At 33.7% G+C, this 17807-nt stretch overlaps 1 protein-coding gene across 4 annotated transcripts in view; it reads right to left on the bottom strand.

Annotated features, from left to right (window-relative positions):
• Positions 1-17807, bottom strand: part of Csmd3 (CUB and Sushi multiple domains 3) — a 926836-nt gene that overhangs the window by 491577 nt on the left and 417452 nt on the right. The window lies entirely within an intron of this gene.

The raw sequence follows: 17807 nt of genomic DNA, 5'->3' as shown, positions 1-17807 counted from the left end.
ATTCTCTGCTTCTTATTATAATACAGAATTCCCTTATTTGCCTGTTGGTTTTAAATAGTTCTGCTCTACCATATCATTTATGTTGTACTTTTTTTCATTTTACTTTCAAGAACATAATTCAGAGTTAATTTCATAGACTTTCTTATTTTTGTATTGTATGCTTTCTGAATAGATTCATTCACATTTATGACTTGAATGCTCATTCTGTGTTGACAACTCTGGAATATCCATCACAATATTTGGCATCTCTTTCCATTCCTAGGTTAAAATATACTCTCTCTGGGGACATACTAGAAGTTTTACATCGAATGTTGATAATCAGCCATTCCTCTGCAATACAGAATATAAACACTGAAATCTTATCTTTAAACCCATACTTCTGTAGCTATATTCTCTTCCTGAGACTCTCCTCATTTACTCAATTTCCTGGACTGAAAACAAGTACATAACTACTGAAACAGAACATCTATAAAAATGCTGAGATGCATGTAGCTTAATAGTCTCTGATAGATAATACAGTTACATCAAGTAAGACCTCTATAGCAGTAAGAGCTATGTACCAATCACAATATGAAATTGGTTTGAAGTTAGTCCATATAACTTCCTGATAAGTCATATTGCATTTTTAGTGGCATTTAATTCTTTGTAATTCTGGCATTTTTGTTGTTGTTAAAATGCATACACATTGTCCTCTTTTTGGGAAAATTCTTATTTATCATTTCTGTTTACTCCCATTATAGTTAAGAAGTTTCTAAAAAGTTTCCCATTAGGTAGGCAGTTTCTAAAAAGAACCAATACCAAGATCTTTGGCAGAGAGTGTAAAGCACTGCAAAATAAATGTTGACTTCATTCTGGAAAAAAAATCATTGCAACTCTGTACCAAACTGGGAAAATAATTTCCCTTGAGTTTTCCCTTTAAGTTCCCTGTATAATAATTTCCCTTTAACCTTTTAAAAAATATATTCAGAAAATATCCAATCTATAAAACAATCACCTGTGAATTGTTTGGTGTTTTTCCATCTAAATCTTAGAGTAATCATTTAACAAGTGGTTTTATGTATTTGCTTTATATGTGTGTGTGTGTGTGTGTGTGGTGTTATATATTTGTGATTGCTATTTGTGTCTATTTGAAAATGAAAAAAAATGGAGGAAATTCTATACAGAGCCATCTGGAGCATGCTCTTCTATCATACCAATCTTTAATATTTGTTTCATAAGTTTTTTTATTATTTTGTCAGACTTTCCCTATGAAAATAGTACTAGATATATTTCCTTTCTAATTGGGTGAGGAATGAAAAGACAATTTGAATAGACTTGCTGTCTGAGCAGCAGTTCACACAGAGCAATCAGTACAACATATAACATATCATATAGAAAAATTACACATTGTTCTTAGCAATCAATATCCTGTGGTTGATTGCTGCCACGTAAGATGAAATTTTATTTTTATATCTCAGCTGTAAAATCTTTATAGGACCCAAAAGAAGACCTTGGTGCTTCTATCTCTACAATGGTACTATTATTTGTACTTTGCACTATTAGTATTTATTGTACAATAAATTTTACAGGGGGAATTACACAGTACCCAATATGCCAGTATTTTGCAAAGATTTTAAGTGTACTTAATTTGTTCTTTAAATTTTGCTTGATATACTGCCAGAAATAGTATAAAAGAACAAATTCACATAAAATAACATTATCAAACATTTATGTCTTTGTTGTTCTGTTAGCTCTGTCAATCTCTTAATTTCCTTTTCTATCTCCACATTGTTAGTACAGCTAACACAGATTTTTTTTTTTGTTTACTGTGAAAATACCGTACAGAGGGGTTACAATTACACAGGCAAGGTAATGAGTGCCTTTCTTATCTAGCATTGTTACCCCCTCCTTTGTTTTCCCTTATGGAATTCTATGCCTCCATCAGAAAGAATGACATCACCCCACTTGTTCAGAAATGGAAAGACTTGGAAAAAATTATATTAAGTGAAGTAAGCCAGGCCCAAAGAAACATAGATCCCATGGTTTACCTTATTTGCAATAACTAATATATGTCTGAGACAAGCAGAAACAGTCAGATAAGTTGATGTTAGGTGAAATGAACCCCAAGTTAAGGACTCAAATGTTTTTTTTTTCTTGCTTGCTATTGTGTCTAACATTTATAAGATATTCCTTTATTGCTTTGTGTGTCTCTCCCCCACAGTATAACACAGATTCATTATTGTAGTCTCTGTTTCCCTTGCCTGACATTTATGTTTGAAAACTTTACTTTTTTTTATTGTGTGAAAACTTTACTTTTTAAATAATAATTTTGTTATCTTTACAATTGTACAATGACATTATCATTCAACATATTAGTTTATGAGGACCCTGCATTTTTTTTTTAAATTTTATTTTATTTTATTTGAGAACATACTGTACAGAGGGGTTACAATTACATGGGCAGGGTAATGCGTACATTTCTTACCAAGCATTGCAGCCTCCTCCTTTGTTTACCCTTCACCTCCCTTCCCAGCCTCCCCCCTCCCCCCCACCCAATCATACCCCCCCTCCCCCCCCACATCGACATTGTAAAGCTGGTTTTGACATGACATTTTGTACTTCTCATTGTTGCAACAGGTCCACCTGAATCCGTCGTTTAAGGACCCTGCATTTTGATGTCTTGAATGGACACAAGCACATCATGGTAACAATGAGTTCTAAGTGTTAAGCTTAAGACATGCAGGCATTATGGGAACTAAATCAATCTCTGCTACATGAGGATTTAGAGACAGCATCATGGGATTAATAAAGAAGCTCAATCTTAAAAGGTCTTGAATATAAAGTCAAAATTCAGACAAGGGTGAAGGCTAAACTCAGTAGCAAATTGTAGGTCCTAAGATTTTATAATTCTCAAAACATCTAAGGTTAGGGGTGTTTGGAGTGATTCTTTCTGGTTTTTTTTTTTTTGTTTTTGGCCATGGGGTCTGAACTCAGGGCCTTCAGCTCTTCAGCTCAAGGCTAGCGCCCTGCCCTACCAGAGCCACACAGCCACTTCGGGTTGTTTTCTGTTTATGTGATGCTAAGGTATGGAACTCAGGGCCTTAAGCTTGAGAGGCAAACATTCTACCACTGAGCCAATTTCCCAGCCCAGGAGTGATTCTTTAGATAAGACTGGTGAGGAGATTAAATGGTGATTCCAGGGAGGGTCTCACATGGTATTCTAAGGCACAGTCAGACTTTTGTTTCACTGCCAAAATGATGGAAATATTTTAATCTATCAGAAGGAAATTTGAGTAAACCATGACCGTACCTATGCTTAGAATAGTCCAGTTGTCTGTGAAAAATAGATTTATAAGAGCTAAGTAGTAGGCCTAGAAATAGAGCAAAACATTGCCACTGCGTTTTCCATATAATTAATAATATGTAAAAATACACTTACTTCATCTTATCTATATCTATGTATCAAACAAAAATTATACATACTTCTGCAAAATACTCACTTGTTTTTGCATACAGGGAAACAAAGCTTTTATTCACCTATTACTTTGTTAGTCATTCATTCAATCAGTGGTAAATATTAAAGAATTAGGACTGTTTAGGAAACTGTGGTCACCCAGTAGAAGGGTGGGTCCTGACTTCACACTCTTGATGTGGTGGGGACAGACAAACATGGAAGAGAAAATTACAGGTTGACCATATAATCATATAATCAGGGTATGCTACAAAGAAAATTTGTGAGATTTGTTGAGAGAATTTATGTGTAAATCTGCTTTTCCCTGCAGGTAATTACTATCTTTTGAATAAGTAGGTTCAGTCCAGTCTGAAATACCAAATAAGCATATTTGATATACTATGGAGTGAATGAGGATACTGTGCATGTATAGCTGCAGGAAAGAAGCTTCATGAAAGATACTGGATACAGAATACCTGGAGACAGTTGTAAGTAGTATATCTTTTAAATATTTACTATGTGCAGAGAGGCATTTGGAGTACTTATAAAGTCACAAAATAGGATGTCATAAAAATGTTTAATGGAATCTTATGATATGCCCCCCCAAAATCTATCCAACATTTGGAATGCTTGCTGAAGTTGCGCTGTGCTTTATGTATGTTAGAGAATGAAATTCAAGTTTTCTCTATTTAAAGCCAAACTCTAAGCTGATAAAATAAACACTGCACAAAAGATTGCTACATAGTCACAAATAATTATTGTGGTTTTTTTTTTGTTTGACATTTGAGTTGCTTTCTTCTAGGTAGTTTTTCTTATTGTTAATAGATTAAATTATTCTACATTTTTATTAGCTGGTGCTAGTTTTACAGAGGAGTTTTATTGTGATATAATGTCCACATGCACAACTATTCATCTCTTTCAGTTCCAATCCCCTTCTTAAAAAACAAACTTCAACAGGTATTTTGTTTTTCTACAAATGTATAAAATATTTTGACCTTAAATATTTTTTTATAAATTTAAATCTCATTAGTCCATTCCTGGAAATGGACTAATGCACAGATGTACTAAGTTAGAAATATGTACCACAAATCATGATTAGAAAAGGTCTTTGAGAATGCCAGTCCAACTTAGTACATGTTAAAGAAAAGCTTACTATTCAATATCCAAGGAAGATAAAAATCTATTAATTCTAGCTTACTTTTTCTTTATTTTTGTTTGACAAAGGAGTTGCCATTAAAAGAAGACTTTACAAATATAGTATATCTTCATCAGTATCATATCTTCCAACATTCTTACCTATCCCTCTCTTACCAGACCTATTTCTAGGCTACTATATAAACGAAAAACAAACAAACAAACAAAAAGCTACTAGTGACAAGTGCTTTCAAAACTAAGAGATTATTCTGACATTAACATCCGAGGGTACTGAAATACGTGTTCCAAATATTTTAGAAAAATTGGTATTATTGATCCTAATCAGGCAGCTATAATGTCCATATGCTACCAGAATTAGGTGCTTTTGAATAGCTTTTTCCTATGATCTTAAGAACATACATTAAGAAAAATAGGAAGGTGTTTCAGAGGTAGAGTGCTTGCCTTGTATGCATGAGGCACTGAGTTTGATTCCTCAACACCACAAGGGCAGAAAATGTCCCGAGTGGTGTTATGGCTCAAGTGGTAAAGTGCTAACCTAGAGCTAAAGAACTGAGGGACAATGCCCAGGCCCAGAGTTCAGGCCCCACGAATGACCAAAAAAAAAAGAAGAATAGAAAACATATCCTTATGGTACTTATTACATTCCTTAATGTAATTCTTAAACAAGCTGAATTTATCATCATATATATTCTTTAAACAAGCTGAATTTGTCATCATATATATTTTTATATTTTCTTATTTGTTGTTCTGGAAATTGAAGAATATAACAGTATTTTTTGTAGTCTATTATTTCTGATTCTGGTAATGTAATAGAATATGCATACATGCATATATATATATGTGTGTGTATGTTCATGTGTACGTATAAATACATATAGGTGAGTGTGTGTTTAATGCCCTACCCAGTTTACATAATCATATATTTTCCCTTAAATTGAACCCCTGTTTCACACATGACTGTGACCATATTGGAATGCTTCTTATTTCTTTTCTTTTTATTGCTCTTCCCCAAAGGAAATAGAGTAGATTCTTACAAAGGAAGAAAATCTATTATTAAGTTAATATGTGCTACTGCTAAAATGTGAATCTTGTACTTTCACCCAATTCCTAATCTGAGGGGTGTGGTGACTTGCCTCTTTCCATATTATAAATGAATGAATGTGTCCCTACAGATGGCAGTAAACACCTGTAAAAACAACTTAATAGTACATTATTAGTATTTTATTTTTATACATAAATGTGTTGTTAATATAACTACTATTATATTATTATATACAGAAATTTACAATAGGAAGTTTTTCTCATATTTGAATACATAGAATGTCTGATAAAATGCATGAAAATCAATAGCTGAGACACATAATTTAATACTCTGGTTTCTAAAAACTCAAGCCTTATGAATAATGGTTAAGTCTGTCCACTTAATCTGCATAATTATTTTATGAGATGGGTAGAATATTTAACATTTTAAAGATCCTGCAGTGTGTGGATGGATAATTGTTTGCCTAATAAACTGTTTGATAAGAAAACATTTTATGTTAAAAAATAGCTTGCACAATCCATAAACCCAGGATTGTCATGAATTTCCCACAGTACTTAGAATCATTAATCAAAAGAAGACACTAATAAAATCACAATTATTTAGTCCATAAATCAAACATTTAGCATACTACCTGATGATAAATCCTATTAGTCACTAACAAATGTTTACATAATTCCTGGCTCCATAGGAAACTGTAGCATTTCCAGCTCCCTGTAGTAAACCACAGCACATTGTTTAAGCAATTGCTCTTGCCCTTTCTGCACATACAGTTAACTACAAATACAAATAACAAAAACTACAGCAGCAATTGGAGATTGGGATGTAATTATTTCTGATGTCTATCGCCTAGGAACATCATTCCCTGGAGATTAGCCTAAAATGATAGAGATTAACACTATTTTCGTGGCATTAGGGAAATAATCTAAACATGTTTTGGGATTGAGGACAAAGGGAATTCAACCAATATGGTTACTATCCTTCATTGTTTTCTGTTGTATCATTCTCTGGGGATGTAAATTTCTGAATATTCCCCAAGCATGAGTTAAGTAATTACATGATCTTGAACCAAAGGGTAAGCAAAAGGTTAAGTACTGATTGGTGAGAATTATCTAATGCAGACTGAAAGCCAAACAGAAACCCAGGGAAACCCACTAAATTACTTGTCTTAGGCAAAATTATGGAGGAACTCTGAGATAAAGGCTTATGTGTAAAAGAATTTACTAGTCTCTGAGAATGAAAGGAGGGTCTAGTGACATAAAGCGTGATCAGATTTCAGGGAAGACAATCTAAGAACTATCCAATTTACTACCTCCCTGAGTAGTATAGTATAGTTGAAGACAGAAACTTCTGATAAAAACCTACAAAATTCCTGTTAGAGAACAGAAGCAATGTAAAAGGCATTTTTGTCATTTTGTTTGTTTGTTTTGTTTTGTTTGTTAGTACCTATGTAAAAGCAAATCAAGATCACTGGCTCCTTGCCCCAGGTATGAAGGGGCTATGATTCAAGAAGCAAGGTGCAGAGGTAGACCAAATCATTGAATAGAAAGAAAATAAGGTCCAGGGATTTAGAAAGTACACAAGGAATATTTTGGATACATTGCTTTCCCCATTAGAAATTGAATATTAAGACAAACACTTTGCAACTATTCCACTTTATCGTTTTAGTATGTGAAATCACTGAGGAACCAGTTTGTTTTAAGACAGCAAACTAATTTCTAGTTTGAAATATTGCTTTTATTAATGGAAGGGGAAAAAATAAGTGCATTCTGGGTTTGTCTCCAAAACTTTCCCTTCACTGCCTCTATATTTTTCACAGTTTCCTTCTAATTCTTATAATTGAAATGCCAGGAAAATCCCCTGCTCTATTTCTGTCCCAAATGATAGATTTCGAAAGCCACGAGATACCATCATTACCCTGATGACACTCAGCTGTGCCATTCATTTCCCCTGGAATCAGATGTCGCTGAGCCTCCAGCTCCTTCCAGCAGCCAAGTCTGGAGAAAAGATGAGTTGGACCTCTTCCAAATCATTAAAGACCGAGAGACCTGGCTGAGATGCTTGAGAAACGCCACCAAGGGACTTTAAAAAAGAGGAAGTTTTGAGCTTCTTCAAATGAGGTGACTCACCAAGTGTCATCCTAGCATCAGGTTATTTCTAGATCTCAATCTGCCTAAGCATATCTAGGTAGCACCTATGGAAATTAGAGCCTCTTCCTCTTCAGACATTTAATTTGAACCCTCTAAACCTCTATCTGTGACTTCCTGCTTTCCTGGGAAACATTCAAATCGACCTATCAGTGGGTCGACTGCACTTGTCTGATGGCTTTTGCTTCCTGTGATCAGAAAACTTGGGATTCTTCAAAGGCAAAAGGAAAGATATATATCTAAAATATTCATTATAAATGTAAAGACTCTATCAACTTTATTTTTTTCAGAAAGTAATTTTAAACTAAAATACATCAAGGGAACCACATACCGACTCTACACTCCCTCTCCAACTCCAGACTGTATTGTGAGAGGATTTGTTTAAAGACAGATCCTCAGGATAGAAATCCTCATAATTGGTCTTGAGTGTTCTCTATATAAGACTCCAATCTCCTGATAGGCCCTGACAAGCAGCCAGATCACTGCTGTGGGAACAGAAGAAACTTGCCTTCACAATGTATTTTTAAGTGTATAATAGATATGAAATGAGCACAGTTTAAAAAAAATGTAAGAAAGCACTTGTCATTTTTTAAATGCACAATTTTTACAGTGTCATAGAAGTATACTGTAGTCAGTTTTGGCACTAATGGTTTATTTTCCCATTAAAATTCATGGGAGGAATGAAATTTCAGTGACATACTTCCCATCAAAATGCATCAAGTGACAATAGCATTTTGCCATGTGGTTAAATTGCCATTATCGAAGATAGATGACAATTCACACAGTGATTGCCAGCACTTTTCTTAGAGGTGATGATAATGTCGTTGCTCTGAGTATGTGGCAAAGAGAGGAAGAAAGATCTTGATTTAAGGACAGTCATCTTAGAAACATGAAATAACACTAGGGTTTTTCTTTTCTTAACCTTTAACAGATACAGTTTCATCATAGTCCCAGGAACCGAGCCAAGTAAAAGTCCTTTTCATTCAATGATTTCACATAGCAGGGCAAAGATATTGTTACCATAAACTACACTATAAGCTCTTCCTATTGCAAAAGGCTGTATGCAAGACTAAATTTCCTAAATGTGCTGGAATTTTTACACACTGGCTTTTACAAATCCATCCTCCCTTTCAAATGTTTTTATATTCCATTAAAAAAAAGAATATATAAAAAAGAATATACTAAAGTATGAAAATCATTTTAAATTGCATGATCTCCCTGGGTATTCAATTACAAATGTTTGCTGAAGATAATACCTGGATCATTTATTCCCTGTGACCTGTCTTATTTAACAGATGTATGTAGTTGAGAAATTAGTGGTGGAAATGAAGGGTCAAAGAACACTGAGAGACTTTTTTATCCCTCAAAATTCCTAGAATTCAATATTTATGTGGATATTTAAGAATAGACATTACAATATTGTTAAGGGTGCATTAAACTCTTTTTCACATTGTAAATAAATTATATATTTAACTTCATGTGTATATTTATATATGCACATACACAAACATATATGTATATATGTATGTTATACTGTCTTTTTTGCCACATCTTGTGGCATAATAATCACATTTCAACAGAGGAGAAAGAAGGCTAGAAATGATTACTTAATTTTTATTTTATTTTATTTTGTCAGTTGTGGGGCTTGAACTCTAGATCTAGGCACTGTCCCTCAGCTCTTCAACTCAAGGTGATCACTCTATTACTTGAGCCACAGTGCCACTTTCAATTTTCTGGTGGTTAATTGGAGATAAGAATCTCATGGACTTTCCTGCCTGGGCTGGCTTTTAACTGCGATCCTGAGATCTCAGCCTTTTGAATATATAGGATTACAGGTGTGAGCCACCAGCGCCCAGTGATTACATCAATTTTAAAACTTGGAGGCTTGATATGGGCACTATAACCCAGACTCCCTAAAACTTTAACATCTCATTTGGCATGATCTGCCGAAGTAGCGACATCACTTGGAAAAGTGTTAAGGAAGAAGAATCCTGTCCCTGGCTAAGACCTATTGAACAAGAACTCACTATTATGGAGTTACCAAAGTGATTACTCCGTATATTCACCTCACCCAGTCCTGGTCTCCTTTTGAAGAAACTTCTTCTCATACAGCTGTTTATCATTTGATTAATTTGCTATGGCTATTGATGAGAAACCTTGCTCACTCAAATATTGTACCTAACCCTTTATGTTTATGATCTAAGAGAAGTTATGGCTGTATTGAGTATATTTCTTGGTGACATTTCTAGCAATATGTCATAGTAAAAGGCTATAAAGTTTGAAGGGAGAAGAATTTTAGTTGGAAGTATTGTATCCAATTCAGGCCCATATCAGTCCGTTGGCTTGACTGTGAAATGGGAACCAAGGAAAACTAATTTATACAGGCAAGGCAAGTCCTGATGCACGTACAATAAACTGAATAAACCTTATTATTTCTGTTTTGAACATTATGAAACAGAAGAATATATGTAACTTGTATATAGTCATAGAAACTAATTTTGGAATAAGAAAATAAACCTACATACTTCTAATCCCAAAGTCTATCTGCTTAATCAAAAGATTAGTTTAATTCCCCATTTTAAGTGAGTCAATATTCTAGAGTATGTGTGCATGTGTGTGCATGTGTGAGTATGTATGTGTGTGTGCATGTGTGTGTGTGTGTGTGTGTGTGCACGTGTGTGTTATATTGGGTACAGGAAATGTGAGAAGACAAAATAATCAGCATCACAACAATCTTAAATTCTTTATTGACCTAGTACTGTGGATGCTTTTAAAATATTTTAAAATATTAATTGTATTGTATGCATTAACTTCTGTCTCCTTTTAAAACTAAAAGTTATTTCTCATTATACATTTCCCCATTAATTTTATACTTGTGATAGTAGTATTTCTCCTCATTTCTACCATTCTTCTTAATACAGTACTCTATGCTGCTAAAGTTTGGTGAATATAATTGTAGGATAGAGATATTTTTGAATATTTGGTGATAAAAATGTGATTGCCTTCATAAAAGTATATGTCTGTTTTATTACTTGAAAGGACATTTATTTCAATAAAACTAGGGAAAGTTTAATTTAGAAATGACTTTTAATTACAGATTTATTATTTATTATGGACACTTAATGTACATATGAGACCTTAAACCAAATATTGATGAATGCCATTGCCCATTCCTGTAAGACAGAAATAATTATATAGTGATAGCATATATTACAATATAAAAATGACCAAGAGACACATGAAGAATTGCTTAACATCTCTGGCTATAAAAGAAATACAAATAAAATGAGATTTCATCTTACACCAGTTAAAATAGCCATAATCAAAAAAATCTAACAACAACAGATGCTGGCATGGAGGTAGTCAAATGGGAACACTACTCCACTATTGGTGGGAGTTTAAAACTGTTCAACCACTCTGGAAAGCAGTATGGAGGTTCCTCAAAAGACTACACATAGAGCTCCCCTATGACCAGCAATCCAACTTCTGGGAATTTACCCAAAGGAGGACAAAAAGGCCACAAGAAAGCTACCAGCACAATGATGTTTCTCACAGCATTATTTGCCATTGCTAAGCTATAGAATCAACCCAGATGCCCCTCAGTAGATGAATGGATCAAGAAAATGTGGTGTTCATTTCACCTAACATCAACTTATCTGACCTTTTCTGCTTGTCTCAGACATATACTAGTCATTGCAAATAAGAGAAACCATAGGACCTATGTTTCTTTGGGTCTGGCTTACTTCAATTAATATATTTTTTTCCAAGAATGCCAAGATAAGTATCCAAATGTTTTTTTGATCTTTCTTGCGATTTTTCTAACATATTTATATGATGATTTCTTTGTTGCTTTGTATGTCCTTCCCCCAGGGTACAACCCCTGCTTTCATTGTATTTGATGTTGGTATAATTTGTGGAGGGGAAGGGCAAAAACAAACCATTTAAATAAGGATACAAGTGGCCCCATTGCAACAATGAGATGTACAAGTCATTATGTCGAAAAAACAAACTTTACAACTTTGGGGGGAGAGGGAGGAGAGCGCGGGGAATGGGAAGGGATGGGAAGGGGAAACAAAGGAGGAGGCAACAATGCTTGATAAGAAATATACTCATTACCTTGCCCATGTAATTGTAACCCTTCTGTACGGTATTTTCATAATAATAAAAAAAGAAAATGTGGTGTATATACACAATGAAATTCTATGCTTCCATCAGACAGAAATTCATTAACAAATGGAAATGGTTGGAAAAAATATATCAAGTGAAGGAAGCCAGAACTAAAGAATCATAGACTTATTTTCATAATAAAATGTAAAAAAAAAAAAGAATCATAGACTTCATGTATATGTCTAGGATAGTCCTAGTAGAGGATCACACTAGCTCAGTTGCTATGTATATATGACCATATAAAATTACACAAATCAAAATGAACCTCAAGCTATGGGAACAAGAGGTTTCTTTCTGTTTCTGTTTTTGTTTTCAATTTACAATATGAAGTTGCTTCTTTTTCTTTCATTTTTTCTCTTTGCCCTGTTGTCACCATTTTTTTTTTTTATTTTGGTGCCCTTTGTCTTTTATATACATTTATCTGATTTGGGGAAGGGAATAGGAACAACAAAATGGTGAGACAAAGGACAATGGGTAAACCAGTGTAAAAGTGATACTCACAAGATACTATGTTGGGAATGAACTTTACAACTTGGGGGAGAGGTCAACAGAGAGAGAAAATGGGAGAAAAAGGCGGGAGAGAGTTATAATGTTTGAGGAGAAATGTACTGATGACCTCATTTGTGTAACTGTAACCCCTCTGTACATCACTTTTATAATACAATAAAATGTTAAAAATTAAAAATAAAAAGAAGAAAGTTTTGTAATGTTACCAAGTGAGGTAATTGTTCTCTGGGTTGTTGCAACTGGCAGACTTCTATGAACATCCTTGACCAGACCAAAGAGACTTTAAGAGACCCTTTAAGGAAAACTTGGCAATCTTTTTGCACACAGGTGATATGTGGACATCATATTTGGTAACTATTTGCTTAGAACTCCCCCATCTTCTAAAAGCATGCACACTACCAAAATATTCATTTTTGGCACATGTTCATTTTAATGGAACAGAAAAAAACATATAAATTGTCTATACTTTCCTGCACTAGTTTAAAAATAGTCTGGTTTTTCCAACTCCACAGTTTTCTTTATAAGCAAATATTTACTTTCAGAATGACAAACTCTGAATGCCTTTCAGTAGTTAATACCATCTATTATATGAGATTACTTTTTGTTATTTACAAATGCATTAGCCTGTTTGCATGATCTCCCTCATTGGTAAGAACTAGACTATGTATATGATATTCTTAACAGGGGATCTCACTAACCCCACTGATTAGTGTATAGGACCACATATAATGAAACATATCCACATGAACTCTAATATATGGAAACAAGGGGTTCCTATGGGCTCTGTATGTAGTTTGTTCTTTTTATTCTATTGTTTTATTTTTCCCTTCATTTCTCTTAGTTTTTTTGTACCGCATGTTTTGCATATAAGATTATGTGATGTATGGAAAAGAAAAGGAATCAAAGAAACAGCAGGGCAATGGATGAATCAAAGTAACATTGACAGTCACTTGATACTATGTGGGATATGAACATTACAACTTTGGGGGAGGGGGATACAAAGGGTTAAGAGGAAGATAATGATGGATGGGGTAACAATGTTTAAATATGAATGTACTCATTGTCTTATTTATGTAACTGTAATACTCCTGTTCATCGCCTTTTCAGTAAAAAAGAAAAGAATAAGGGGCTGGGAACATGGCTTTGTGTTAGAGTTCTTGCCTGGAATACATGAAGCCCTGGGTTTGATTCCTCAGTACCACATAAACAGAAAAAGGCAGAAGTGGTGCTGTGGCTCAAGTGGTAGAGTGCTAGCTTTGAGCAAAATAAGGTCAGGGACAGTGCTTATGCCTTGAGTTCAAGTACCGGGACTGGCAAAAAAAAAAAAAGAAAGAAAAAAAAAAAGAAAAGAAAGTTTCACATACTTTGGTGCTGGGAAGGTGGCTCAATGGTAGATTGCCTTGCACATATGAGAACGTGGGTTTGATTCCCCAGCATCACATAAACAGAAAAAGCCAGAAGTGGCACTGTGGCTCAAGTGGAAGAGCACTCACCTTGAGCTGAGGACAGCTCCCAGGCCCAGAGTTTAGACCCAACCGGCAAAAAAAAAAAAAAAAAAAAAAGAAAAAGAAAAGGAAAGAAAGAAAAAAAGGAAAAGAAAAGAATAAATGAGATAACACAGGAAATCATGTTGTCATTTTAAAAGTATAAATATAGTGTGTGAGTGGGTGTATAAAGAAAACTTATTTTATATATTATGAGAAAGTTCACATTGTAAACAGTAATAATAACTTAATGTCAGAGCAATTATAGTTTCTGTTTTCATTGCTTAGGATGTCATTGCTCTGATAGTTTTTACTTTCTATACAGGAAACTACATTAATGTCATCTCACAGAAGACTTTCTTCCCATATCCAAAATAGCAGGCTGTCATTCTTTTAGTTTTCCTTCCTGGTACTTATCCTGCAATTATTTTTTATCCCAGGTCCTATTTTTTGTTGATTATTTTTGCACACATTGCAATGTAATTTTATTGCTTTGTTAACTATCCTGTCTATGGTTCAGATTATAATTGATAAACATCAAGCTCAGAGCAATTGTTTGCTGAATAAATGAGTAGACAGTCTATTTATAGACTAATAGATAAACTTGGTCTATAGACAACATACAGAAAATTATGAGTAACGGAGACACACCTACCTGCTTATATATTGGATTGTGCCTATGTACAGACTGTATATATATACATGTATATATATATGTATACATGTATATGTATACATATATATAATTTACAAGGCTGTATATGTTATTTACAAATTCCCATAGCTTGTGAGGGTACTTATCATCATTTCATTATTTTTTCCAAATAAAGAAGAAATTCAAAATTAGGGCAACATTGTTGTAATTGATTCTTATCTTTGGTTCTTATTACAGTTGCCTGGAATACATGTGAGAATATTGGTGCAACAATCCTATTCTTGAAATTCTTATTGGGAGTTCAATCATTAACACTAAATCACTTAAATTTAAATCTTGAATGGGTGAGGCATGATATCACATGTTTTCAAAGCTTCTAGGTATTTCTAAAGGATAGCTAGAACTATGAAACTAGCAAGGCCCAATAAATTTACTCACTTTCCCCTTTGTCTTTGTCTTCATGGTAATTATGTGATCCTTTATTCCCCAAGTTCTACCTAATGATCCTTTCTATTTTGTACACTCAGGAAGGGGGAACCTTGGTCCTCCAACTGCAGCAGTGCTAAGTGGGACTCTGGCATTAAGAAATAAGTGTGTAATTAAATACACCATACATAAAAGCAAGCAATCATCAAAAAGTTCTTTAAAAAAAAACTGAAAACTAAAGTGAAAATAAAATAATCTGTGTGCTTTTTTTCATTTAGTTACATTTCCCCAGTAACTGCTTCTTTTTTTCACGTCACAATATATGTAGAATTAATAAGGAATATACAAAGAGAAAAAATACTCTCTTTTCAGGTAAACCATAAATTATTTTAAATAATACTGCTATTAATAGATTATGAATGCTTGGTGCTGGATTTGCTAAACCTAAATCAAGAAAATCTCACCTTCCAAACGTATTAGATTTCAAACTAAGTCAATACTGGGTGGAAATGAATTTACATTCCTCAGTCTAACATTTCCAAAACCTTACAGAAACACAGCCTCTACAATGGAAGTAATTTAGAGAATATTACTTTCAGCCAGATTTGCAAAGCCAAGTAGCCCTGATAGTCTACATTATATATGGATTAGTGATTTCAGCTCTGATGTGTAAGGCTAGGAATTCTGTGCTTGATGCTTGTAGTTTTGTGACAAAAGGCAGTGCTTACTCCAATATCTCTGGGACTCCTGATTTTTTACTAATAAAAAATGAAATTAATCATCATCACAACCATTTATAAGGGTTCAGTGGCATGATAAAAGAGCTGAAGTGAGCTGGTGCTGGTAGCTCATGCATGTAATCCTAGCTATTCAGAAGGCTGAGTTCTGAGGATTGCCATTCAAAGCTAGCTTGGGCAAGAAAGTCCATCTCCAATTCCCCACTAGCAAACTGGAAGTGGTTCTGTGGCTCAAGTGGTAGAGCACTAGCCTTGAGCTGATGAGCTGAGAAACAGCGGGAAACAGTGCCCAGGCCCAGAGTTCAAGGCCCACAATGGAAAAAAAAATGATGAAGTGGAGGAAAATATTAAGTTTTCATCTCATTAAATATTAAATATTTCATCGTTAAGATTAGTCACCATTCCAGAAATATATAGAATAAATCTATACAGAATGTCTTGGACAATTACCAAAATTTTACTGAATTTTCTTTCCACACCTTATTAAATCCATTATCAAATCATATACATTATTCTTCTTACATAATCTCTGGAATGAATTCTCAACTTTCCATTGTCCTACATTAAAATGAAATGAGCTATCAGAATTTATCAACCAGAAAACATTTAGTTCCATTATATATACTACATCTATAATTTTCTTTTAATTTTTTGTTGGTCATTGGGCTTGAACTTAGGACTTGTGAGCTGTCCCTGAGCTCTTTTGTTCAAGGCTAGCCCTCTACTACTTTAAGCAACAATGTCACTTTGAGTTTTCTAGAGTTTAATTGGAGATAAGAGTCTCCTGTCTGGGCAGGCTTTGAACTGCTATCCTCATATCTCAGTATCCTGAGTAGGTAGGATTCATAGGTGAGCCACCAGCTCCTGGCAGCTTGTTATATATTAAAAATTCACATTATACTATAAATAACTGCTGTTAGGCAAACAAACTCTTCTTAATTTTAAACACAATGTTAAAAAGATTTGAAAGTACATTCAGTACACAGCTTTATCTATTTTGTTAGTGAATATAAAGTTTCTTTTGAGTAGTTCCTTTCTAATGATTTACTTCCAAATTTTGTAAATGGACATTTCATGTAAAATAAAATGCTTGTCACCATCCTTATATTTGCTTGGTAAATAATTTGCTATCTAAATATAAGTATGCTGTAAGTACAAGGTATCTTTTTTTTGTTTTTTTTTTTAATTTTATTGTAAAGATACTATAATGAGGGTTACAGTTACATGAGCAAGGTAATGAGTACACTTCCTATTGAGCATTGTTACCCCCTCCATTGTTTTCCCCCTACCATCCCTACCTTCCCCGAGGTTTTTTTTTTTAATTGTGATTAAGTGTTTACATAATTTCCCAAATTTCATTCACAGTATTGTGGAATAATGATGCTCATTTAAAGTCACAAGTTCATTCTAACTTCCCTGGAGCAAATTGTCTACCACAGTCTATAAGATATAACGGTGTGTACATATGCAACAAGGTATCTTTTTTAAACTTAATATTATACCCACATGGAATAATAATGTTACTTAAGGCAATCTTGCAATATTAAGTAGGTTCATATACATGGAACAGTGACTAATAAAAATGAATAAGAAAAAATTAAGGATGCTAGTCACATTATTTTTGGTTCTTGAAGATGGTGATACTGGTGGATTGATTTCAGAGAAAATGTCCTTATGCTTGAATAATTCAATTTTTCTGCCAATAATATAATTATGCTTAGCTTGCTGATGGCACTGTATTTCTGTTGCTTTTGCATTAATAAAATTCATCCATAGTATACGTTAAAAGTTTTCATTTGTAACCATGTTTCTTATACCCAAGTTAGTATATTTATGAAAAAATAGGTATATATAGGTTCTGTATTGAATATTTCAGATATATTGTATGGCATTATGATAATTATGATGTAATTTAAATTTTCAAAAGAGCTGATTATTTTTACTACAAAAATGGCAAGTATATGAATTAATATATACAAGTAGCTGGTTATCTAGATTTAATATTCCATTATTTATAAATGTATGTTTGTATATATGTGTGTATGTATATATGTGTGTGT

The sequence above is a fragment of the Dipodomys spectabilis genome, unplaced genomic scaffold (genome assembly GCF_019054845.1).
Source record: "Dipodomys spectabilis isolate Male_0828 unplaced genomic scaffold, ASM1905484v1 ptg000783l, whole genome shotgun sequence".
Taxonomy (NCBI): Eukaryota; Metazoa; Chordata; class Mammalia; order Rodentia; family Heteromyidae; genus Dipodomys; species Dipodomys spectabilis.
This window is presented reverse-complemented; position numbering and strand designations above follow the sequence as displayed.